At 39.9% G+C, this 27,024-nt stretch overlaps 1 protein-coding gene across 1 annotated transcript in view; it reads right to left on the bottom strand.

Annotated features, from left to right (window-relative positions):
- lrfn1 (leucine rich repeat and fibronectin type III domain containing 1) overlaps window positions 1-25,099 on the bottom strand; it is a 110,236-nt gene extending 85,137 nt beyond the window's left edge. Inside the window, exon 1 of the mRNA XM_034112978.1 lies at window positions 24,536-25,099. The gene's annotated coding sequence lies outside the window, so the exon portion shown is untranslated. The remainder of the gene's footprint in view (window positions 1-24,535) is intronic.
- Between the last annotated feature and the right edge of the window lie 1,925 nt (window positions 25,100-27,024).

Here is a 27,024-nt window from a genome sequence, read left to right as displayed (position 1 = left end):
TACAAGAAGCATGTTAATGTTAATCTAATACAGCTCCGGCGATCCACTAGCACCCCCGCCCCCCCCCCCCCCCCCCCCCGCGGTGGTTTTGGAAATGCTCCCGATTTCTGATGTCTCAAGGTTGGCAAGCATGCTTCCATGTGGCACAAACATGAAATCGAACCGACGGTTGCATTCATGTGCAATATTTTGATGTCGGCAGCCATGTTTAACTTCTACACAAGTATGTATTATCCGGTTGATGAAACTTCCCTAAGACATCGCTGTCAATGGCTAATGTGGGTTTGTGCTCGATATAGAAATCAGTAACATAAGGATTATTCTGTTACCTCTGACACTACAGGATCATTTGGACAGAAAACAGGTTCAGACAATATCAAATCCAATAGGGAACACCCAAACTATTGTTTGGAGGGGCGAATAAATCACCAAGTTAGCCAAATATGCCTCTTCATAGTTATTTCATTGTCAAACAACAGCGGTGGTGGATTACAGCTTCATTATTTTTGTTTGTTCCTTTCACAAAAAAAGCCCATTTTTACCAGAAGGATTTCTTTCAATTAATCAATGAGTATCAGAAGCGGTATAGAGATATGTTTAGTCAGGTTTCCTATCCAACCGTTTTTTATCATCTTAGTGCAAACTTAAAGTGGACCTATCATGCTATATTTGAATAATATAGTGTAGGACCATACCTATATAAGGCATATTTATACTTTTTTTTTTTCAAAATACCAAACAGATCATGCATTTTAGCCATGCCTCATTTCGCTCAATTTGACAATTTATAGCTCTGTTTTTGCAAGGGTTGATTCTGTGAGCAACAGCACCATCTAGAGGCCTGGCATATGTACTACAGCGTCTCCAGCGCTTTCGAACGGCAATGCCGTGGTTGTCTCCTCCTGATTGGTGGAGTTGGCCCAATAGCCGTAGCGCCACTTTCCTGACGTCAGGAAAGTGTTCAAATCTGGATCAGTTTTTATCAGATCCGTTGCAGCCCCTTTTTTAGAGATTTGGGTATGGAGGAAAATAGAGAGGGTTGTGTTTTCTGACACTTGGTGAGTTCCCTGGAACACCGGGGACACATATTCATGTATAAAAGACGTACAAAAGTGCATTTTGCATGATAGGTCCCCTTTAAATAAATTCTAGAGCGGATTTGCTCTGTTAGCAGTGATTATGAAACAACTGCTCACATATTTTTAAATAATTCAGAGAGGGGTATAATTGGATGCCCCTCTTTTTTTGCAGAGCCCTAATAAGAAAAAAGGAAGATAAAAGTATATTAATACAAGAGCAAAATCTTATTATTTCACTGCAAACACCGTGGAGCATCAAGATTTCGATCCCAAAATTCCCCATGGTCCTTTTGAAGAGCAGCAGAAGATATGACCTCGGCACACTGAAAGAAAGGCCAGAATTCTGGTTTTAATACTTAATTTTGAAGTCACTGCTGGTAAGTGATCTTGGCGCTCTCTGCATACTAATTTGTGCAGACGTCGTCCTTGAGGACCATGCCATTAATAATGGATACAGTGTGACTATGTGCCAATATAGGGGGCGAGCTGTAGAGCACTAAACTGCAACGCTGGGTTTGAGAATGTGCCTCCTTCAATCTCAACATCTCACATGCAGTTTGTTTAAATGAACTGACACAATTAAGAGTTATACTTTGAAATGGTAAAATGATCCCTGCTTGTTTTGCAGCGATGCAGCAGGGAATCTGGGATATCTGATTATGTATTCAGAGCCTGGCCTTTAGCTAAACATCTGCATCACAGCTGCATTACTGAAACTGCTTACTTGACATCCACATCAGACGTTTATTAAAAATTCAGGCAGAAATATCCTCTATAAATGGAAGTTGTTCTCCTGATTGTTTGGGGTATTACACTGGCATTTTTTCAGCAGGAACAGCGGATTAACACCACAGTAGATTTTGACACAAAGGAATTCTCACATTATTGTCATCCTTTTATAATAACATTTATGAAAAGAAAACAGCTGTCAAATTAGTATGCAAGATGAGAAATGTAGCCTAAAACCTATTTATTCTTTGTGAATCTGTAGTGTGTGTTAAACTGATATTACACAGTGGTGCTTCTAATTTAGATGCACGCAGAGAGAGATCTGCTAACAGCAACATCTGTATGCCGCAATGTCGACACACGTTTTATTTAGCCTGACTGTGATCTGAGAGAAGTCGAGCATGCAGACCAATGTGAGTTAACATGTAAATATTGTATACTGTGCGCACCACATGGAGAGCAAATACATAAGCCAGCTGTATACTCATTGCTAACGGCCATTCTACATATTTTAATATAGTTAAAACAGAATGCAAACAGGTTTAACATCCATAATTAAACAAAAGGAAAAATGTTCTAGCAGAAAATATATATATATATATATATATATATATATATGTATGTGGGTGAAAGGAGACACAAGAGGACTCTTCTTAACCAGCTTGGTACTAATGGAGACGTACTGCACATTCAAAGGGTGTTGGAACCGCACAAGATTTATTATATTTTCTTCAGTTCTGACTTTAAAAGGTATACTTGAAGGTTTTTTGTGCTGTGTGAACTACATTCAAAATGGATGGACAGATGGAGCTTTATTGTATTTCTAAAAAAAGATCTCAAGGGGAAATGGTGGATGAAGAAATCTCCGCCTGAATTACAAAAGGGTACATTTATCGGCACTTAGCTGGCTACTATATGCGGTACACTGTCGTGATACGCACCATTTGCTCTAATGGTAGTGAAGTCTTAATTCCATATCTCCAGCAAATAGAATTTACTATTCTTGTCCTGTTTAATAGGAAACCACATTCGAATTAGTTATGCAATTGCGCTAGAAATTCATTATGTGACATGTTATTGCAGGTGTTTTTTACAGACAGGAACTGAGCCTCTACTGCAGCACCTTCCAGGGCTGTGAAAGTCCCAGTAACCATTGGAAACCGTCCACCATGCCCAGGACAAAAGCAAAACTGAGACTGCCAATGATTCCCCCTTGTGTGCAGCCACAAGCCTTACAGGCCATGTTGATTTACTGACAAAAACAAGGTCCCCTTCTGCGGGAGTCAATGCTGGTGTGAACACTGCTCAAACAGGATATTCCACTCTTTACTGGTGCTCATCTCTCAAAGGTAATGGCTCGGAAAATCTGAATGCCTCTAAAAAGCAACAGGGACTACAAGGCCATTATACGTCTCTTATCCCACTGACATTGCCGTTACCGCTCAGACAGGCTGACAGGGGGTCAGTGGCCTATTTCTCACAAGCAGTGCAATCCAAATGAAAGGATGCTATCATTAAGACTTCATTTAGTGATGGTTGAAATGTATAAACCACACTTGCAGATTGATTTAATGTCAATTCTAACCATCGCTCCTATTATACTCATTTCAAGCATTTACAGGGTGGAAAATTGCAGTAGCAGGGGTGACAGCTCAGTGCTTCATGTGCTTTAACATTTCCAGCAGTATCTTTAGATCTCTATTATTTCAAGTAAAGGAAAACAGCTTAATTTGATATGGGATCCCGCTGAAGAAAACCCTTCTTCAAAAGGTGCTGAAATATATCTGTGCACCCCCAAAACATGTGGTCAATAGTTGGTGTACAAGACTTACCTCTCTAAGCCGGCTTATACTTTAGCTCATAGCACTTCTAAGCTTCTTAACGAGTAAGCTCAAACTGAGCTAATTATTCATGGACAGCCTCCGTCTCAGGGAACACAGCCAGGGATGAATACCTAAAATCATGAATGTTGTACTGTAACATATGGAAACTGTTTAATTGACTATTTGAATAACCCACACAGGAACATCCTCTCCTGCTTCATACACTATAAAAGTAACACTAAATTCTTCTATGGTTATTATTCTGAAATGTAGTCTTGCATCAGGCTTTTTGTCATCCACAATCCTTTCCTGCGGGCTGGGTAAGCTTAAACTGAGCAATAATATCTTGATATTTTAAATTAAAACCGTAAGTCAGTTGGGACTGTTATTTCTCTCATGTTTTTCTAATTCAAGGGAAGCTTTTGTCCCCAAAGATTTAAAAGCTGACTCATGCTGGCAATTGTTATTCATCCTAAAATGGCTTTCCCGTGCGCTTTTGTCATTTTAATGTAGCTACTTCAAAGTCAAAAATCTATTTCATGGTGCTTTTATGATTTGTTGCTCACTTTCATATTAAAATGGGACAATTTTTCTTACCATCAGATTATAGGAAGAAATATCACTTATTTGACTGACTTAACTGCCCTACTATGAATATAGAACAATCCATCTGTGGAAATGTGTAAACTAATGTCACACATTTTCCCTCACAATATCATATTAACTTTTCAGATTCATATCTTTAAGTTAAATAATCTAAAATGTTTAGCTTAAATTATTTAAACAGCTGATCTGAGCAGGGAAGATTGTGGCCGACCCCTACCATCCTGAACAGTTTCTTCCCCTCTACCACCGGCCTCATTAACAAGGCCCGGCCCCCCCACTGACACTGACTTGTATCCACCCCAAAAACACTTTATGCATTACATGAATGCACATCTCATCATACAGTATGAACATCTAGTTCTTTTTAATATTGTAAATCCTGCACATGTTGCACATTTCTTCTCCTCGCTACCGCTTTCAGCACAGCTCTCCACTCTGTATACAGTATATAGAATTTGTCATATATGTAAACATTGTTAATTCGTTTTAATAGTCATAGTTAAAATAAAATAACTGTCATAACAGTCCTATTTTTATTTTATTTTGCTACGTCTTCTTCGTATGCACCACATACCAAAGCAAATTCCTTGTTTGTGTAAACCTAATTGGAAAAAAATAACACACATTTTAATTTCATACCATTACCAATGATACTGGTATGTCTACATTGATTTGCCCATATATTTAAATTGCAAGCTGAGGCCCTTCATCACCCGACTGACAACTTCATAAGTTAATTCTGGTTATCAGCATATTACCTAAAACTAATTTATGACTGACAATTGAATCACCTGGGAGGATTGCTGTTGTACAAAGTAAACATAATTGTCTATGTAAGATTCTTCAGTAATCTGATATAATCCAACGTGATTAACAGAGAGTTCCTAACAATGGCAGACTCCCAGTAACTGTGAGAATAATTACTCATTTGAATAAAAGTCGGAGAGGCTTTTGTATTTGAACCATAATGAACTTCATTGTTACCTGAATGATGAGGAAAAGATGAAAATTGTGCATGAGCTGATTTTCATAAACAATGACTACATAGGTAGCAACAAGGTAACATTTTGTATGAGTAGATGCAGTGCTAAAATATGATTATATCAATGAAATGTACATTTTATGCAAAGTACTGAAGAGAAAAAATATTTTTCTATTTAACATCGTGTATCAGAACAGGGCATACATAATGTGAAAAGCTACAGTCAACTCTGGAAAAGCAACTGAAGGTAATGATGTATGAACTGAATAAAATGATGCATGACTCAAAATAGAAAAGCTATATCCAAACTTTTTAATAATTCACATCTGGTATATGGGGTCAGCACCGATATCAGGATGTACATGTAAACGTCACAGAGGGTGCATTGTGGGTCAAAATGTTTTCTTATCCTATGAAATAGCTCAATGTTTACTACATCCACTGAAGTTATGTTGTATACACATGCGAATGGTCTATTATGGACCTATTGTCTTTAGTAATTCCTTAACTTTTATTTTGGTGCCACAAAATGTCTTGACAACTTTTGGATGTATTGGGTTGATATTTGGTACAGACATTTATGGTCCACAGAAGATGAATCCCAACAATTTTACTGAAAAACATTACATCTTTTTCACATCAACAGTTAGTTGAAAGCACCGCTGCGCCTCAGTGCAGCTTCAAAGAGCCACTGGCATGACTGTACTCTTTTGTGTCCTCTGGATACAGTGGACATATATCTGCCCCCAGGTAACGGAAACACAAGGTACGCAGCAGATTTTTTTCATCTACATTTTAAAATGAGTGAACATTTGCTTGTATAAGCAATCCTTTAACTTGTATTACCTATCAAGTTGCCTGAATGAACAGCATGCTCTAAATATAACTCCTGGAACAACATAATTACACTTGTCTTGTTTTCTTGGTTAAATGAAAAATATTTCACAGAGATGTTTATATATATTATAAATAGATCTTTATCGTATAAAATGCTTCTCCATAAAAAAAGATAAATACAAGGCTAAGAAATTCTTTAAAAGGGTTGTAAATCACAAGTTTCAACACAATACGATATTAATCGGACAACAAGACAGTATTTGCTGATATAACAAAAGCTTAGGCCGGGGTTGATATGTTCCAAACTGCAGAGCTAATGCTGCTTCCATTTGTGCTGGAGTCAGAAATCAGTCCTGGGAATAATGTCATATACCAGCATTGACAGCATTACTGTATACGTTTGAAAAAAACAAGTTGTAGCCAAGTTAGCATATTGTAAGCACTACAAGTCGATTACAACCCATCACGCATTATTTTACACGCAAAAACATGGTAGCTGCATATCGAAGTTTGACAGTACTGTGTGAACTGCTGCCTTGATATTATTCCAATAGGATTTTTCAAAAATGTTTTTCATTGCATGGCCTCAGATCTACTTCATATAGTAAACAAATCTCTTCACTCAGGTGTTTTTCCACAGGCCCTAAACACGGCAGTCATTAAACCGCTCTTAAAAAAGAATCATCTAGATGCTTCAGTAATGAACAATTACAGGCCCATATCAAACCTCCCATTTCTAGGTAAAATCATTGAAAAAGTAGTTTTTCAACAGTTGAGTAATGTCTTGCATTTAAATAACAGTTTCGATGTGTTCCAGTCAGGCTTTCGTCCAAACCACAGCACTGAGATTGCTCTTGTAAAGGTCTTCAATGACATCCACTTAAACACAGACAGTGGCAGAACTTCAGTGTTAGTATTATTAGATCTCAGTGCTGCGTTTGACCCTGTTGACCACAACATATTACTAGACCGACTGGAAAACTGGGTGGGACTTTCTGCAACAGTTCTAAATTGGTTTGAATCAACTTTGTTTCTATAGGTAAATACACATCTGAGTTGACAAATATGACATGTGGGGTACCTCAAGGCTCCATCTTGGGGCCTCTTCTCTTTAACATCTACATGCTACCACTGCCTCAGATAATGAAAAACTACAAAATAAGTTACCATAGCTATGCGGATGGCACCCATTTACATAACCATTTCACCAGGAGACTATGCTCCAATTCAAACACTGATTAAGTGCATTGAACAAATCAATGACTGGATGTGTCAGAACTTTCTCCAATTAAACAAAGATAAAACTGAGGTAATGGTTTTTGGAGCCAAGGCAGAACGTATAAAAGTTAGCATTGAGCTTCAGTCTGCAATGTTCAAAACAACAGATAGAGCCATAAATCTAGGTGTAGTCATGGACTCTGACCTGAGTTTCAACAGTCACATTAAAACAGTTACTAAATCAGCCTACTATCACCTAAAGAACATATTGAGGATTAAAAGACTAATGTCACAGCAGGATTTGGAAAAACTTGTCTTTTATCTTCAGTAGACTCGACTACTGTAATGGTGTCTTCACAGGTCTCACTAAAAAATCCATTAGAAAGCTGCAGCTGATTCAGAACGCTGCTGCTCGAGTCCTCACTGACACTAAGAAAGCGGATCACATCACTCCTGTTCTGAAGTCTTTACACTGGCTCCTCACCAACACTAAGAAAGTGGATCACATCACTCCTGTTCTGAAGTCTTTACACTGGCTTCCTGTGTGTCAAAGAATTTATTTCAAAATACTGCTGCTGGTTTATAAAGCATTGAATGGTTTAGGCCCAAAATACATTTCTGACCTCCTGCTAAATTATGAACCATCCAGAACTCTCAGGTCTTCTGGGACTGGTCAGCTTTCTGTCCTCAGAGTCAGAACTAAACATGGAGAAGCAGCGTTCAGTTATTAGCTCCAAATATCTGGAACAAACTACCAGAAACCTGCAGGTCCACTGCAACTCTTACTTTTAAATCCAGGCTGAAGACTTTTCTTTTTGCCGCTGCTTTTAATTGATATATTCATATCTCACACTGCACTGTAACTTTTATTATCTTTGCTTTTTATCTTTGCTTTTAAAGTAGTGTTTTTAAATGTCATTTTATATCATTGCTTTTAAAGCTCCCATGTCATGCATTTCCGGTTATTACCCGTCCCCTTGTGTGTTATGAAGGTTTTTATGCATGTAAACGGTGTGCAGAGTCAAAACCCTCAAAGTACACCCTGTAGCGAGTAAAACTCTAACACAGAAAATACCTCCCCAAAACGCCTCGTTGGAGATACGTCACTGCCCATTTGAGTCTTCCAATTAGTTCCGGGTACGGCCTGATGTCATGCGGTACCCGGAACGAAATGGACCAATCCCGAAGAGCTATGGCCACACCCAGCGGCGCTGGCCGCACCCTCTGCCAGCCTAACATTTACTGTCAGAGGTTCGAAGAACCGGCATTTCACAGACGAAAGCTTCCAAAACATTGCACAGTTTGAGGCCGGATATGCACAGCTTGTTTGGACCGTTTGGAGCAGGGGAAGATTCGGGTACACAACCTGTAAGTTTGCATTGTTATTTGTGTATTTATCAAACAAGGTATCTACCACGACTGTTTAAATGTGTAAACATGTTTCGGACTGCTAAGCCAGTGCTAACTGTGCTAACTAAGTTGCTAGCGTTTCCATATCAACTCTAATATCAGCAGATGGCCTTACATACATGTATGTAGAATGTCTGCATTCACACACAAAATACTCATAGACAGTATACTCCAGGTGATTTACCGTACGGTCAGTCGCGAAACGTAATTACATTATAGCTGGCGTAGCGTGTATGCTACCGATCTAACCGACGGAGCTAGACCTTAGTTTGGTCGGAATTTTTTTTTTGTTATGCTACGTTGCTAGCGTTTAAATATATCAACTACAATGTCAGCAGATGGCCTTACATGTTTGTCATGGCAGGAGAATGTCTGCAGTCACACACACGGAATACTCATACAGTATACTCCGGGTGATTTACCGTACATTGTGACAGTACATGTACATACTGCATGTATAGCTAACGAGGCTAGCTGTATGCTAGCGCAAAACAATGTATTCATGCAAGTTACAATGTATGACCGAACGTAGCAGAATACCCGTATAATATTGCAATTATAAACACGTTATTGCTAGCCTAATATGAACCACTAGCTTTTGTTCATAGTAGTTTTATTACACTCCATTATAGTTGCCGTTCCTCCAAGCTAACGTTCATATCGTGTTAGCTACCAAGGTAAACAAAGCTAGGTTAGCATATTAGCAGGCAAGCTGTTCATTAGATAGATCCACACTCCTACCACAACTACTACTAACGAATCTAAAACAACTAAGTTTCTCTAATATTTTGTGATTTGCATTTGATTTCGTCCAGCCAGATCCTGCCGGACAATACATGACTGGACTACCACACTGATGCATCGTCCTAAAAAGCCCCGGCTGCTATAGGCAAGATGCCGACAACGGGGAGTAATTGACGATATACCGTGTATATATGTATATTTACGTTCATTTTGTACATTTCTAAAAATAAAGTTTAATGGAAATACTTAGTAGGCCTATCCTTTCTTCCCTGAATTATTTGCTCCTATAACATATCATTCATATATAGCAAACCATGATTTGATTTCTCATCAAACAGTAGTAGTTTATAACGGGTAAAAATAACTTACTCTTTGTTATGACCGGCTCGTAGGCCACAACGGAAAGACAAGGAGACATACACGAGTTTACAAAACCACGGCACATTTATTGTGGTAAATGCAGAGATAGGTGGTCGACGGGAGAGGATCGCTGAGCTGCTTTGGAGAGAGAGAGGGGCCGCCGTTTGACTCCGGGCACCTGGCTAGCACCTCGGCTCCGGCCAGGTGTCCGTGATCGCGCTGATTAGCCTCTTCAGCTCCACCCCATCGTAAGACAAAGGCCCTGGGGCCGTCACACTCTTCTATAACAACAGTTGCAGGTACAGTTCGGTTAGTTGGCGTATAAAATATACGGCTATACCGACGCCATGATAAGACTGATGTTCAGCTGAGAGCAGCCGGAAAAAGCACTGTTAGACATGGGCGGAACCTCTCTGGTGGTTGACTAATCAGAACAGAGTGGCCGAGCTGACCAATCGGAGCACACTAGGCTCACAGGGAGGGGGGGGGCAAGAGCTCCAACGAGTCGTTTAGTGGAGAGAGTGAATACTGCTGAATACACATACTTGACAGAGATGCTGTATGCGAAACCAATGTGAGTTTGGAAAATTGCACAGTATAAATCTATTTTAGTATACCTCAACAATGTAATTATGATCAGTGGAAATGGCCATGACATGGGCCCTTTAAATGAGTGTTTCTAGATATCATTTTATAATAATGCTCTTAAAGGTAGGGTATGCAAGTTTGAGAAACCGGCTCGAGATACACTTTTTGTTGTATTCCATGGAATGCTCTTAACATCCCGATAGCAATGAATATCTTAAGTGCTTTGACAAAAAATCCATAAAAAAATGTCATCTGAGGAAGCCGTAGTACTGTAAAAAGCACGACCAATCATTTTAGCCGGCCCGGCTAAAATAACTGGATGGCCTACCTGCCTGTCAGCCTTCCATCTGTGCACAAACTTATCTCGTGCCCTCATTGGTCATGTGCACGTTCGTGTGTGTTGGAGGAGGGGCTCTGTAAGGAAGTCTGAAGGAAGGGGCAGATTTTCTCCGGTTGTGTATTTTCAAATTCTAGCGATCTCGAGCCGGTTTCTCCATTCTTACCTACCCTACCTTTAATGTCTTTCATTTTTGTAAAGCGCCTCGCCTCGCCTCGCCTCGCCTCGCCTCGCCTTGCACTGGGCAACGTTACACCACTAGCACTGCTCACTAATGGTGAGATAATGAATGGTTGATCATTGAATGGATATATCGATCATGATTGATGATGAATGATGGGACTGTTTTCTCAGTTAGGACACCGATTGAAACTGGAGCCATGCTGAGGGAAACACTCTCCCTCAAGTCAAACACGGAGGTGCATCTGTTTTAAATAAGGCTCGAGTAGCATCTTTAAGTCTCTTTATTGCATGTCTAATTTAAAAGGACAGTTGATTTAAATGTGATGCCAAAACATAACCTGCTTTGAAATGCAGTACAGTTGCCTTTCAAATCAGCTTCCAACAACGCAATAAACAAACATTCATGATTTTCTCTCATAGGTTGAGATAAGGCGTAGTGAATCACAGCATGTTGCTCAAAACGCTTTTACTTCCATATTTCTCTGATAAGAGTAACACAAGGCTTCAAAGGTTTTTATGGTAAAATACAGTGAGGAAAGATGCGATGTGTCCCTGCTGCATTCAAACGGCACATCACGATTACATGGCACACACTTTACCCAGCTGCGCCACTAGGACGCCATGAACACCTGACAGGTTTGAAGGATGTTCGCTGCCGTGGCAACGCAGCAAATAACACTGATGTGTGTTATCAACAAAGGGAAAGCAAACCAAAGCGCTTGAGCAACAACGCCACACAAGTGAAATTGGCCTTTGTCAGAGAGTCTTAGGAAGGATATCTACCCATACTGTAGCTCTAGCCTCCCACAGTATTCTACTAAAGCAGCATGTTTTTTGAAAAGTGAAAAAGTATAGTGCGAACATATTTGTATTTTTCTGCTAAAAATTCACAGTGAAGACGGTGCCTGTGTATTTTTACAAAGCTTTAGCAGACACATGTTAACACTAGCATTTTAATCCAAATCATTTCTTTAAATGTTTGATTTAAAATAGATTTTTCTTGCAGGCTACGTGTAAGGATCACAGGGGATGTAATTGAAGAGCGTAAAATGCACAACGGATTTCACTGTCTAATACGATGAAGCCTCTTCCCCACAGCTACTCAAGTTGACAGCCAGCTGCCATGTGCTTTGCTCGCTCTGTCTAACCAAAAAGTACTGATTTGTCAAAATGCAAAGACTTTTGCAGCTCTAAAAGGAGCGTACCGGTGCACAAAATTCACGGTTTTGTATGTATCTTGGTATGTTTGGTTTATTCAACATGATTACAAAAACGATTACCAATTAAATTAAGTCAATGGTCCAAATTCAGCTTTTAACATATTTTTCAAGTTCAATCTAGGTCAGGAAAGGGGATTTGCTAGTTTTTCTTTTCTATTGTCAGAGAAATTAATTTGCCAACATCTTCTGGAGGGAGGACAGATCTGTCGCAGTAACATGGTGTCCAGCCTCTGGATAAAAAAACTAGCTGGGGACAGAGGTGGCGTGGTTTCGTCAGACATGAATAATGGGAATAGAGGAAAATCTAAAGAGTGTAACATTTCCTGAACTTGTCTTTCACATGTATTTAAATAGAGCTTTTTATTAGTTGATAAATGAACCTTGATACAAAATAAACCAACTGCCTGCTCTATACAGTAGTGGACAATATCAGAGTGGTCTTAAATTATATTATTGCATGTCACTATCCATGTGAGGGAGGGTTCTTTGATTGAGTGGCGTGCATTTGCTTAAGAAGTTCATGGTCACAGTATGTTTTGCAGGTTCTCTTTCATAGTATCCTCAATTTCAATCATAACGTGACTGTTTCTCTAATTTGCTTTGAGTTAAAAAAAATGTATGGCCATGAAAGTTTTATTATATATAAGTATATCAATTTTAGTTAATTTATTTAGTTTCGTGACTTGATTAAATATCTTGTGTGTACCGTCATTGTCCTGCCATTGCACCATTGTTTGGAGTGTCACCAAAAAAGGGTGACATTCATTTGTGTTTCAAACTATGAACTTTAAGGGTCCCTGATTTTTTGTGATTTAAATTTGATTTCAAAGAAGGTGTTGGCCTACCAAAACGGGAATTGAATACCGAATTAAACATCCTGTACGGTACGGTTCAATTACAGAGCTTATTATTTCATTTCATGATTGACTTTGGCACATAACACTGTAAGCAGTGTTTCCAATACATTGATTTAATTGTGGCGGGCCGCCACAATTAAATATCGTCCGCCACAAATGGATCTCATAAAAAAATGGATCTCATAAAAAAATTTTTTTTTCATATTTACATTTTTATTTTGGTGGTCCGATCATCAGCCCACCTCACTATCCATTAGACTCTAATGGATAGTGAGGTGGGCTGATGATCGGAAGGTTGCAAGTTCAAATCCCGCCTGGAACACCACTACTAGTGTGCCCTTGAGTAAGGCACTTAGCCCTCAGTTACTCCAGGGAGAATGTCCCTGTAATTGGTCATTGTAAGTCGCTTTGGAATAAGGCGTCTGCTAAATGCCTAAATTGTAAATTGTAAATTATATTTTTGGGAGAATAAACCCCACAGATCCTCATCTCCGGTGTGTCTCACTCATTAACAACGCAACACAGAGCAACAAGAACGTTGTCTACAGTAGCCATGAACTTGCATGTATTTTCTTATTTGAGGAGGGGGTGGATGCGTGGGCCACCCGAATAGGTTAGGGGGCCTTTGGCTTTTCTTGCTGGGGGGGGGGAAACACTGCGTAAGGTACTACATATTTTAGAAGAACACATGTTCCTCCAGTGTCTTCTTGTTAATGAAACATCTGATTCAGACTTCAAAGCTCTTTTACACAATTTAAAAATACCATCATGGTGGTTGCATTGCAACTCAATGTCCATCCTCTGTTTAAATATTAGGGTTATTAAAATCCCTATGCAGTCTACATACATTCAAATCAAGATACAATGGAAGTGCTTAACAGCTGAACGTCTTATCACAGTCACTCAATCGACTTCTCCTCCCCAACCGCGGATCAAAGGGGATCCATCTGCTATAACTGAGCAAGTGCCCTGCGCTGTTTCACTTAGAGCATTTCTAAGACGTTATCATCTTTTCGTCCTGAACGTGCTTTATTTCCTTTGAGACATGCACCCATAAATCAGCATCTAATCATCAGACACACAAAACAAAGTAGGAGAAAAAGAGGTAAAGGTATATGTTTTAAGTTTCATAATGTACCGCTTTTCATTCAACATCTACCCAATTAGATGATGTATATGTGTTATATACTGTATGGATGCTTTATTCGAAAAAACTAAGGTGATAGACAGCAAGCTGAGTCAATAATTGTTTTTGAGATTCAAATCCTGCTTCAGTGCTGAGCTCAAGCATGGAAATCCTGACAAATCTCAGTTGTCTTTGGTTGAAAGGATTAATAATTAGCACATCAGCTCTGCAGTATGGTGAGATTTGCATACACGGAAAAGTTTTTCTTAAAGCCATCCAATCTACAAAGGCAGTTTAATAATCTTTGAAGTGACAATGTTTTTATTCAACACTTCTGGTGAAGAATAAGACATTAGACTTATTTAATGCATTTAAATAGTGAAACAGTATCTTTTTTTGAAAGAGTCTTTGAATTCTATTGATACTTCTACCCTTAATGATTTCTCTCTTAATGTCCCTTTTATTACTAAATAATGGTTTGTTTAATATCTTATTTAAATGAAAGATTGATTTAAAATCATTAGAATTCAATTGTAGTTTCAATGCAACCGAATATTGTTTATAGATCAGCAACAGTAATGTTTTTAACAGCAAAGTTGCTCTAAACCCAGTAATATCGCACTGGAAACTATCTAAAAGGTCAATTACAGTAACTGAACACAATATGTGAGATATTGCCGGCAGGAGAGAAGAAGGGCTGCTGCGTCTGAAGCAGCAGCTAAGCAATAATGTTCACATTTTAAAGTTATGTCGCAATATAAGTTAAACAGCAAGAGTAAATACATGCAGGGCTCGAAGTTATGGCCAAAATCTTCAATGACCATGGGTAATTTAATCTCAATAACGATTGCATCACCTGTTGTCATCTGTCAATACTATATGAAGTTACCGCGTGGGAAAGCCTTTTTTATACCCCTGTTTGATTCAACACCACCAGTAAAATATAATTATTTTAAAATCACTTGTAAATCATCGAACATACCACCTCTGGGAGGTTAAATGATACACCATGCTCTGGAGTCCTAACCCATCCATCCATCCAGACATCTAGGAGGAGTCTAACATGCTTTACCAATGTCATACATCACTAGACTTCCATAAATGAGGCCCTTTTAGTCAATAGACTCCCAGCCCACAACGGCTACATCCAGCCATCATCTATCAAGTCTCCCGCTAGAGAAAGTAGTTTGTCACAACAATCTAATGAACTGATCTCGCTGAAGCAAAAATGCATCATCAATAACTGTAGGCATGGACGGTTCCTAAAGGCCAAAAGCATGCCGCTATTGCCTGTTGGAGGATAACCACCCTTTAAAGAGATTATCACTTTACATTGCAGGGCTGGTTTGTTTGCTAGTTTGCTATTGTTGATGTTGTTATCAAACCATAAAGCTTTCGTTTCACATCTCAGCACAGCTCATACGAGCATGATATACAGCTGACCTTTTACTGGGCACTGTTTCCTTTGACACGAGTTCGGTTGGCATGTCTCAATGCATCTTGACAGACAGGTAATGCTGAGGGCTGAGACTTTAAAGCCACGGCTGTTTTTCTAACGGTCGGGCTCGAGTCGAGGTAGCTTTAGTTTTTTTCTGGTTTATATCTCATGCAAGTGCAGGCCCTTACAGATGACTCCACACATCACAAAAGATCCAGTCGAGAACATAGCATGCTAACCACCACATCCTTCAGCTGTCTTATGTAGCATGCCAGTTTAGAAATTGGGCAGTGAAGAGAAACAACCCAGTGCTGTGGGTTAATGGGACTCCACAGAGAGATTTCCACTTTTAAGACAGCAGCCTATTGAGCGGGCCATTATCTTTGCAATGGCCAGCGCTTTCACATGTTTATTGGAAGAAAATCCTCATTCCTTCAAAAAGAAAATCACAACCCTCACATTAGCATTTGCATTTATAGCTGTTGGCAGACAGGCTTATCCAGAGCAGCATACTGCACTGCTCAGTATTCATAATTAAGACAACGGCATCTGATCAACTTAAGGCATTTGGCAGCAACCTGATCATCCCAGCCTTCAGCTGACCGTAAGTGCTGTACCGAGAGCAACTTGGTGTGCTGGACTAACAAGCTTCAACTCATTCCCTTGAACAGATTTCCATTTCCGTAGGGCACAATAGAAAGTCACAGTCCACTGCAATATAGGAAAGTGTCTTTATTATGAAAAATGCTGGACAAGGTCTTCACATTGTCAGCTCTGCAATTTCTTTGCACTGGATGATACAAAAAAGAGTTTCTTTTGCATTGCATTTTATCATTACAAGTAAGCTTTATACTCCAGTAAGGTGCAGAGATTGTATCATTATAGTCTATTATAGGCTATATTTAGCTGAAGCTGCATGTTGACAGCATAGTGCACACTGGATGCCCTCGACATGAGGATCTGCTTCAAGAGAAATAAAGATAGTGTTTTGGATATTTCCACTGGCCCACTAAGGGACAGAAGCACCTTAAAGAGGTTTTGACAGAATCCTCTTTAGGCTCTGTTTTCTTTCCTGTTTTCAACAATGTCATTGTTCAAAGTCCGGAAAATCGTGTAATGACTGAGTTTCTAATCACAGCCCATTGTAGGGTTGAACACAATTACTGTATGTAGCAATGTATTGCCACTGAACGGTTTTATAGATGTTTTTATGTCAAGTTTCTCCTTGGCTTATCCCATCACCGGCTAAAGCAGGCTCTGTTAATATGTGCAGATTACCTGAATGGACCAGGAAATAGGGTTAAAAACAAAAGAGGAGGACTAAGAGACAGTGACACAAGCAACACACATTTGGCAGCATAATCAGGCACAATAAAAACTATGAATTACTCCCAACAAAGTTGCCATAATAAAAGGGATTTGAAAGAATTACCAAATTATACTATATGCTACATTTTTAAGCAGGTTAAAGATATGTTATCAATCAATCAAAAACGTTATTAATCCCTCAAGGGGAAAATTGGTTATGAGCAGCTTATGTCATGTACACAGGCAGGAACATACAGGAAGAAAGCACACAGATACACCCGGGAGCCTGGATCTGGATCATTCCAATTTACACGATAAGTAGTTCATAGTATCACAATAAATAAATAATCAAGTTAAAAAACCTATCAAGCATTTAAAAGTTTGAGTGCAGAGGGGATGAATGATTTTTAAAAAAGTGATTTGTCTTCAGAGCAGGTAGAGCATATATACGCCCTGATGGCAACAGATGAAATTAATCTGCAAGAACATGACCTGGAGAGGCCCGTATGCTCTCTGCTTTCCGTAGAATGGCAATATGGCAATAATGCTAACTCAAACAATTCACAATAATTTGTTTTGACTTTGCTGTGGAAGTACAGCATTCGTCCACAATGTGAAGCATAAAGGGTAATGAGGATCTACTACTCAAAGCTGCACTAAATTACATTTAATTTGAATAGCAGTCAAACAGCTCCCGAATTTTTATGAAAATCTAAATCTGAAATATTTGTTGCCATCTCTTTTCAAATTTTAAAGCTTTGGCAATGATTGATGTCCAATAATGTGAGTCATGAATCATTTCCCAATGTTTGTTTCTTGTATGCCAAGTGCAATGCATGATAAGAAGTACATAGTTTGTACTGTATGTGTAAGTATTGAGTATGGGATTAGGAAATACCATGGGTTTCGGTGAGTAATGGGCACTATATTTATTGCGGTTGACTTTGATGGATATATATTTAGAAGGTTGAATACATAGATGGACTTCACACTGAAAAGGCCTGAGAACGGATGGTAACTCCACCTGAAAAGTGCGTGTCGCAGTCATTCACACATGAACATTTCATGCTCAGCAGGATTTATATGGTCTACTAACCAGTAAGTCAGGCTGTGGACACAGGGGAGTCACTGGAAACATTCCAGGGTACAAAAATCAATCCCCAGAAACAAGCCCATAAATATCACCAAAATAAAGTATTACTGAAATTAACTCACTGCCTGAAACAGTACATCAGCAACAGCCCTTGTAATGAATAGCTAAACCTAAGAGAACTATTTGGAAACAAGGGGAGAAACATCCAATAGATGTTGATCTAAGGGATAGATTTTTCTGAGCCCTGTTTCAAGCTCGGTGTCAGCAAGAAATCCACCCTGCTTAAGTGTCCTTCTGCCCACGTATGTGTAACAACGTGCTGATCGATGAGTTATACTGCTTACTACAGCCAAATAAATACACCACACTGCACAAACCATTCATTCTGTTGGATGTCATTTAAATTAGCAGTGTTTCTAAATTTCACATTAACATTGAAGGGGAAGGAATAAAACATTGTTTATAACAAACATATTTTCTCTGCAATGGCAGAGATAAAGATATTCTACAACTTTCAGGAAACATTGATCAATAATTATTTGTGCCGCATTTCTTCGGAAACTGTTGTAAGCTGTGTCTTAAATCTACTCTGAGGAGAATGTGCACAGTATTTCAGAGTTATAAAGCTTTCAAAAGGTGACAAAGATTTACACAGTAATAATCTGCGGCTTTGCACTGATATAGTGCACCTCACCTTGAGATAAGCCTACTAGGTTGTTATTGTTTTCAAAAAGCCAAAGGCGGTAAATTATCAATTTGTTAATCTTGGGTGCTTAAAAGATAAATATCAAACAAAACATTCACCAAAGCATGAGCCAAAGGAGAACTTATTTCATGTATTCAGGCCAAACACATCCTGCTGCTGAGGTTTCTTTGATTCTTCATCTCCCTTAAGGTGTACTTTTTGTACTTTTGTGATGGTCCAGCCTAGTTAGAGCATTATCACTGCAGCAGTGGTCCTTTGTAAGGCACCAAGGAAATTCTCCTCCCAGACATGTAGAGTAAGGGGGTGGTTGGGGGGGATTTCATTAAGGTGAACTGAATATTTACACCATTGTTTGTCAGTCGCAACAGCACGAAATCAAGATGCCTGATTGTGAATCTCTTAGAATAAAACATGCTCTTTGATTACGTATTAAAACATTATGACTATGGAATCATGAAAGCATAGTTAAAAAGAACTTCTATTATATTCCCCAAAAAACAATAACATATACTGTATTGGGGTTGCACAACAGCCTTAACTGAAAAGCATCCAGTTCATTTCTTCTGAAACAGCAGACTTTCAAAACACAAACCCATAACAAATATGGTCAGCAACAAAATATTATTCACAGACTTTTTGTTTTTGCACTGGAGCTCTAGATTATGCATGTGTCTCTCTACTAAAGTCAGACATTCAACCAAACTGAGGAAACAGAAAGTGAAGGTTGAGGCTCTTGAACGTTCACTTCACTGGAATAGATCATGCTTCCTCGGTCTTCCAGCCTTTAATAGGCAGCAGAGTAAGACATCTCCAATGAGGCTGCTGCAGTCTGACGAAGAGCATGCTGCACCACTTTCTGACAAACAAATCAATATTTAAGGACAAAAAGATCTCATTGCAATGGCATATTCAGCTAAAGTTATTCATGGAGGCATTATCTTTTTTCTAATGCCTCAGACCAGAATAAATGGCAGAGTAAATGCGCTACATTTCGCCCAATGCTTCTTACTTCAGAGAAGAAGGTCTTAATAGGACCTGTGGTAATGAGCGCTGCACAATAATATATTGTTCTTATGCATTATTTAATGTGACTGGGGGAAAGATAGTGTTTGTGTGCATTTGAAGTTCTGTATGAGAGCATGGAGCTCTCTTAATTGGCTTTCTCAAGAGAGCTAAAGGGAAATGCTGTTCTGGCAGAAGATATTGATCAATGTGACCATGCAGCATGATCTAAATCAGTGTCACCTTCAGATAAACAGAGGAAGACTAGAAGCAGCAGTTGAAGACGTCACAGCGAGTTTGCTATTATGCTACTCAGCCATTGTTTCTTGTTTACATAACGATATCATATCACTTTATCTAAATGGCCACATAAAGGTTCTGACACAGTGTCAGGACGACAGTTAAAGGCCGCCACCGTAGGATCACTGCACAACATTGGTTCTCCAGTCAGATGCCACTAATCATTTTTTTTATCTGAGGGTGACTGTCTGGTACCATGCAGCGGATCTCATGAGAATATAATGTGATGCTCCTCTGCAGTTTAAAATGCCATATGCTCTACAGTAGATGACATGTTGTTTCCAATTTAATATTTGTGTCAGGACCCCAGTGTCTCTTGTAAGGTTGAATATGGGATGTTTGGATTATGACGGCTGCTTACCGCTGGGCTCAGTGGAGTGTTCAATATCATACCACATCCTGCACAGCATTCCTGGAGGAATTAGCACTCTAACCTCCATATAGATCTTTATGTGGGTCTGTATCCTTCACTTCAGACAGCACGTCCCTGAGAGTGACTCTCCACTGCTTTCTTCCCTCACCAAGCCCCCATTGTACATTCTGGTCATACTCTCGTGCTACATTTTACATGCGACACTCATCATGTTGCCCCGAGCAGGTCAGCCTTTAAGCACCAGCGCTCACTGTGCGCACCTGTTTTATTAGTCTTTGTCAAAGAAAACAACAAAACCAACTTAGCCATGGTTAACAGGCATGCTCCACACACACGTTCATGCTCTTTGACAATAAGTGACAGCTTCCCTTATTCAGATGTACTGCTCAGATGTGAGAGGCTACATAAAGGCTTCTAGGATAAAAGGCGCCATGCAGCAATCATTATTTCCAAAGGTTACCAAGTCAGAATACCAATGTTCTCAAGACAAAAAAAGCCATGACCATGAGGCAAAAATCATGAAGTCTATCTACTCCGGTTCAGCCACGATAATATTTCTGGAAGGTTTAGGAGAGTTTTCAGCTGAATTGTATTTTATGCAGATGACAGTTTGTTTCATTTTTTTTGCTTCACATTTTTTGTCAATGAATGACTAAACATTTGCAAAATCATTTATGTTTGGCAGCATATGATTGACTGCAACCTATTTGTAAGAGTGGTTCTGTTTTCAAAATTGCTGGCCAAATGTAGAAAATAATAACGCAGCACATCCCAGCATGCAGTTGGAGAGAGGCAAGGTCAAATTTGTAGAGGTCATTAGTCTTACACAAGGCTCAAAGTCACAGTCACCTTCAAACTGGCAAAAAAGAGTTCATCTACATAGCCCAGTTTATTTTCCTCAACCTTGAAGAAACAAATATTCTGATTATATTATTCAAACCCAGGACACTTGCAATGAAATGTCATGGTGCTAAAATGAAAAACAAAAGTGTCCTGATGACATAATAAATCTGAGCAGGGTAATCATGTATCAAATATATCAAATAAGTGAACAATAGCTTTGTATACAACTTGAAAAATATCACTGCAGCAACCTCTTGGTGTAATACTTTAGTCCTCTTACTGTTTGCTCTTATTTAAATTCCTGATGCAGCAACGTTGACAAGTGTTTTATGCCTCTAGAGCCATGGTTGTTATTTACCTCCAGTGTTCACAGCTTAAGGGTTCACCACAGTTTTTATCCTTCAGAGTCACTTACTAACCTTAAAAAATGATAATAAGTCTAGCTCTAGTTTAATTGCTTCAGAGCTTTGGTGGCTACTCCTTTGATCTTTTTGGCTAGTTGTAATTACACCATTTCTTCAACTTTTCGTATTGCTTCTTGAGCACTAAATAACTTGCCTTGCCTTGGGAGAAACAGCTCTTCTGTGGTCTGATAACAACTTAATTGGTACTTATTTTCTCTTTTCTTTACTGTTTTCGTAATGCATGCAGAGTCCAGAATTCACACATTAACGAGAGGATCGTTTTTTATTCACAGAAATCACTTCTTTTAAGTCTGTCGCTGTTTGCGTCATGATGAGCTTGGTTGGTTATTAATAGAAAGTGCATAGATGCAAAGGCAGACTGAGATTTAAACCACTGGAAATAAAAATCAATCACATAACAAGACCATCGACCCTTCTCAGTTTCAACAAACTACTTTACCTTAATGCTGTGATCAGACTTTGCATCTTTAAACCAGCACACATGACTACAATACTGTACGTCTGTATATACTATATTTTGGAGTGGCTTGTGAAAAAATGATCTTGACAGCAAATATATACATTTTACAGTTGTTTGGTCTGCAAGCATGACTCACTGCAAAAGACTATGCTTTATGCAGAGAACAAAAACAGGTTTATACACCCTATTATGTATTGTATACTTCAGATGCAGATCAATAGCTTGTGTGCGCTGCTATTCTCTCATTCCCGCAGTGGCTGATAACCCTTTACTGGTCCCAATTTCATAATGCTAACACATGACACCGGCACCATGAGCAGCTGCTGTAACACAATGCAACAGAATGGCAAGGCAGAGAGACCACATTAATCTCACCCCATGGTCCGCATAAGCAACCTCGAAAGCAGAAACCCTTGCACACATGGCATTGTCACTTTCTTTTTATGCATTACCTGCAGAGGTATGAATTTGTCCGGCAGACAGTTTCCCGCCTGCGATTGCATTGCTAAACATGGAAGCGTTGGCAATAATGCACGATAATGATAATGACCACCCTGCCTGATTTCATTAGGCTTACACATGACAGCAAGTGCTCTGAGCTTCTGCTGTAACACCCCGCAACACATTGACAAGCCAAAGACGTGATCATTACAGCAACACACACACACACAGCTAGCAAAAAACGACATCTAAATACATAAGAGCCCTGCTGCATGCACTGCTAATTCAAATAGCAAATCCAATAAGGCTCAAGGGTTTCAACCCTCCTAAGAAGAACCCTCATTAACCTCTGTTTTTAGAAGTCTTTCAAGTCCCTTATGTTAAAACCTGTGTGGTGCACAGCTTTAACCAAACGTTATTTATATTTTCTCTATTCACTCAGTCGGTCTAAAACCCAGGATTCAGCATTTACTGAAGCACTTGAGCCCCTCAGCTAGCTGCTTGTACTTTTGTTTGTTTTTTACTATAAAGGCCATATACTGTGTGACATACAAAGGATGTTTTTTAACGCTCTTAGACACAAAAGGAGATTATAAGAATGTTGAACAATGCCAAGATCATGTGACAAATTACATGTGTTCAATCTTACTCTGACTTAATTTTACAGCTAGGCAGAGGTGTAGGAAGCACACATATAGTCCTTAGGCTCAATAAGAGTAAAGGAGGCTGTTTACAGATGCAGCTTACACTCACTGTTTCCCAATAACACTGCAAGCTGCAGTAACTCTCACTGCAAACCCTGATGTAGCAACATGGCTGGCCAATCCCTACATCTTCCCCAGGGGATGTCTTGGGAAGGTATTATGCGGATAAAGCAGAGCTATATGAGGGATCTTCACGTGACTTGAGTGTAAGCACAATGACACCTAACCCCCTCCTCAATCTAATAGATTTACAACCTTGCTACCTCCATGCGGGCATCCTGGACCCTCATTTCTCCCATCTGTTGTTGCCCGTGTCCTCTGAGTGATAAACAGATATTTCAGTGACCTCTCCAGCCTGCGTGCCAAAATTAGAAATGGCAGAGCATAACAAACTTCCTAGAAATGCTGAGTTGAATCAAAGCAGGCTGAGCTTATTGAGTAACTGGTATATGATGAGGGGGGCTAAAAATTCCAAGTACTTTACAAACATAATTGCCAGCACTCAGTCATAGCGCCCATGAGATTATTATCATGCTGCATCAGTGTTTCTGTAACTCTTTATCATCTCTTAACCTGCTCGGCTGATTGTCAGAAACACATCCTGTCGAGGCCTCCACTCAACACCATCAAATAAAACAATAATCTCTTTTTATATATTTAAACTCAACTCAAAAGGGACATTACTGAGTTTTGATCTTCCAGCAAGCTCTGTGGCTCCACAGAAAAAAACTGTCCACTCTCTCTGCACTCAGTGGAACGGCCCGATGGGGAGGATTTCAGAGCTGCTGCTAATTTATGAAAAGTCTTCTTCTCTGCGTCGTGCTGATGCAGACACGCCCGGTCCATTTCCACATGCACTCCACTCTCTGGGAATTAAAGTCATGTGTCACTGTTTAACCATATTTCATTGCACACTTTGGAGCCCAAAACACATATAGAATGACAGGGCTGTTTTGGACCCATCTACCAACTGACAGTAGGCCTATGCACTTCCACAGAAACTGCTCCAACACGTGAGGAGTCGGACTAACTATCTCAAGTAGCCTGAACACATCTCAGCTATATCATACTATCCAGCAGACTAGTTTGAATGGCTGCTCTTAAAATAGAGCAAAAATGTGCACATTATGCAAGAAGATAGATAGATAGTCTATCTAGATAGATTGATGGATAGATAGATAGGCCTATTATTCTAGGCTATATATAGTTGTTTGCACAATCGATGCACCACATCACAAATGTGGAGCCTGTTCAGCTCTTCAGAGAGGCACACATTTATCCATGCTTGTGTCAGTAGTGCAAAGCCATCGCACATTTCTCACCAAGTCTACTAAGTGACTTACCAAAAGTGGCACTAATAATGCAGACGCCGAAGGGTTGATCCTATTGCACATGATTTCCGCCGTCCACACACTTGTCTCTCTGGATACATTCACTCTCGGATGGTAACGGGAGTTCATTTATTCCATATCGACGCGTAAAAACCTTCTCATTAGGCTCTTGAGGGCTCGTGCTGGAAAATCCAACGGACGTGATGAGCGACAAATGTGCCGCTCAAGTATCACCAACAAGAGACAGAGGGGTATTCTCCAGTTACCTGCGTCGCGAAAAAACCCCACCTTAAATCCCAGTACGATCCGATTAAGGCGTAAAATACATAAATTGTAGACCCGAAATCTCCCCCCAAAAAATCCAAAAGCTCGGGAGAGTCCGAGACTTGCCTTTCAGAGGGGTTAAGGCGGCAGGACGTGGTCCTATCAAGTCCCCCGCGTACGGGTTTGTAACGCAGGAATACGATTCAATTCCCAATAAATCTCCCTCTTATTATGAATTGCAGCACAGATGGAGTCAGGACAGAAAAACTGCAGTCCAGGGCTCGTTTGGAGGCGATGTGCTGCGCTCCTGAAAAAAAGCCCCTGACGGCTGAAGGTTGGCGTCAAATTGAAGTCCGTGAAAAAAATTGGCGAAGGTCGAAAAGTCTAGTAATTACAGCTATACGGCGCAGTTATCACGCCTGCTTTACTGGCAGCTGTTTACCATTACTGTAGCAATTTGTTGTCATAACTTCCTCCGTCTGAAGCGCAATGAAGGAATCCCACCCATGCACTAATACCCTGTTTCCCCCCCCCCCCCCCTCTTTCTTCTCTAATAGGCTTCTATGCGTACCCATGCGAGCAATTAGTTTTCATACATGACTGTCCGCTCCTTCAACAAAGCGATGCGGTCGATTTCTCCGGGCGGGATGTGGCAGGGAATCTTGCTGTGTCCTGGAGAACAGGCAGCCTTTGAAAATGCGTCTCTACTCCTCATGCAGGCGTCCACCTGCGTAATAAGAGCCAGATATAAATGCATACATATTGTCACGCCATGATGTCTGGAGCACAGCAGAGCCAAGTGGCCAGTGGACAAATTCTTGGTAAGAGAGGAAAACGACTGACACCTTTCATGGACAGTGCAGCACTGCAGCAATGTGATGTCATTTGGGCTGCATTTAAAGCTGAGGGTTTCTTTTTCCTGTGGTGAAGATGAGAGTGATATGCTTTCTCATGATGGTGGGATCATATCTAGAGGAGGTGTTTGCGATACTCCGGGCTGGGCTGGCAGCTCATGGTCCACCACAACAAGATACTGCAAAGGTGGGGAGGGAAGTGGATGGAGGTGGGGTGGGTCATTGCTGCACTTTTAAAAAATCACATCCACAACCCCCCTATCGGCGAGTTTACTGCTTTGTGTTCTGTCTGTAATGAATAGTCTATAGGCCTACCCTTCTTTTTTTCTTATCCCTCTCAATCTTGAATGCCCATCATGATAAGCAGCAGCACAAATAGCTTGACCACCCACATGTCTGAGGCATCATTACTTTGCTTCGGGTCAAGCACTCTGCATTGGAAATGGGATATTAAGAGAAAGGGGGAAAAAAGAAAATATCCTCCCACAATGAAAAACAAAACAATACAAGGGATAATCCTCTCAGAGATGCAGAAGAAAGCCAGAGACAGCCCATCCTTTATTATAATGTTCACATCCGCAATATTCCTCTAAGAAGAGGATAACATGTGTTTTTTGGTGCATATTCATCCCCTAGAGTATTATCTGATTGCACGGAGGCCGCAGGACATGTGATGGGGAAAAGTAATTCTTGTGTCTTCTCTGACAAATCCTGTCAAATCAGACTGACGTGACTGCAGGGGCCTCATACATATTGCAAAGAAACAGACTTGCATTGCATTGTATGGATGGTGAATATTAGAGAGCTACAGAGAGTGAGGAGAGGAAAGAACAACCTCACATTTAAAGTACAGGTGATTTAAACGTAATGTCTGCTGTGAGCAGAATTAATTTGCTGTAAAAAGTACGTGGTGTTATAAGAAAAGATTAGATACAATAAAAATATCACCCATAACCGGTCCCGAATGTAGGACTATAATAATGTGAGGGGATAAAATATCCATAAATAACAAGGTTACTGCTCATAGTAGAGTACCACAGTCGCACTTCATGTCCTAAAAAGGAAAATTATATAATTGTAAATCATAATAGGAGTATTTCGTTTTCTCTCGAATTGCCTTACATACATCCTCCTCTCTTACTGCAGCTGCATTTCACATCATCTTTGTTTCACTGCTGCAACATGACAGGTGTTACAATAATCTGATGTGCCACCCTTTGTACAAGAGCATCAGCCTGTTGTAATTAAAGGACAGTTCATAATGGGCTGGGCACCTCCAGGGCATTATGAATGGATCGGTAGGATGTGACACATTTTGAGAGACTTTCAAAGCACGCTTCATGGTAAAACCACGACTTAACAGTAAGTCGAGAGGTATTCCCA

This window comes from Trematomus bernacchii, unplaced genomic scaffold (assembly GCF_902827165.1).
Source record: "Trematomus bernacchii unplaced genomic scaffold, fTreBer1.1, whole genome shotgun sequence".
NCBI lineage: Eukaryota > Metazoa > Chordata > Actinopteri > Perciformes > Nototheniidae > Trematomus > Trematomus bernacchii.
Note: the sequence above shows the minus strand (reverse complement) of the source record. Positions and strands in the feature narration are given on the sequence as shown.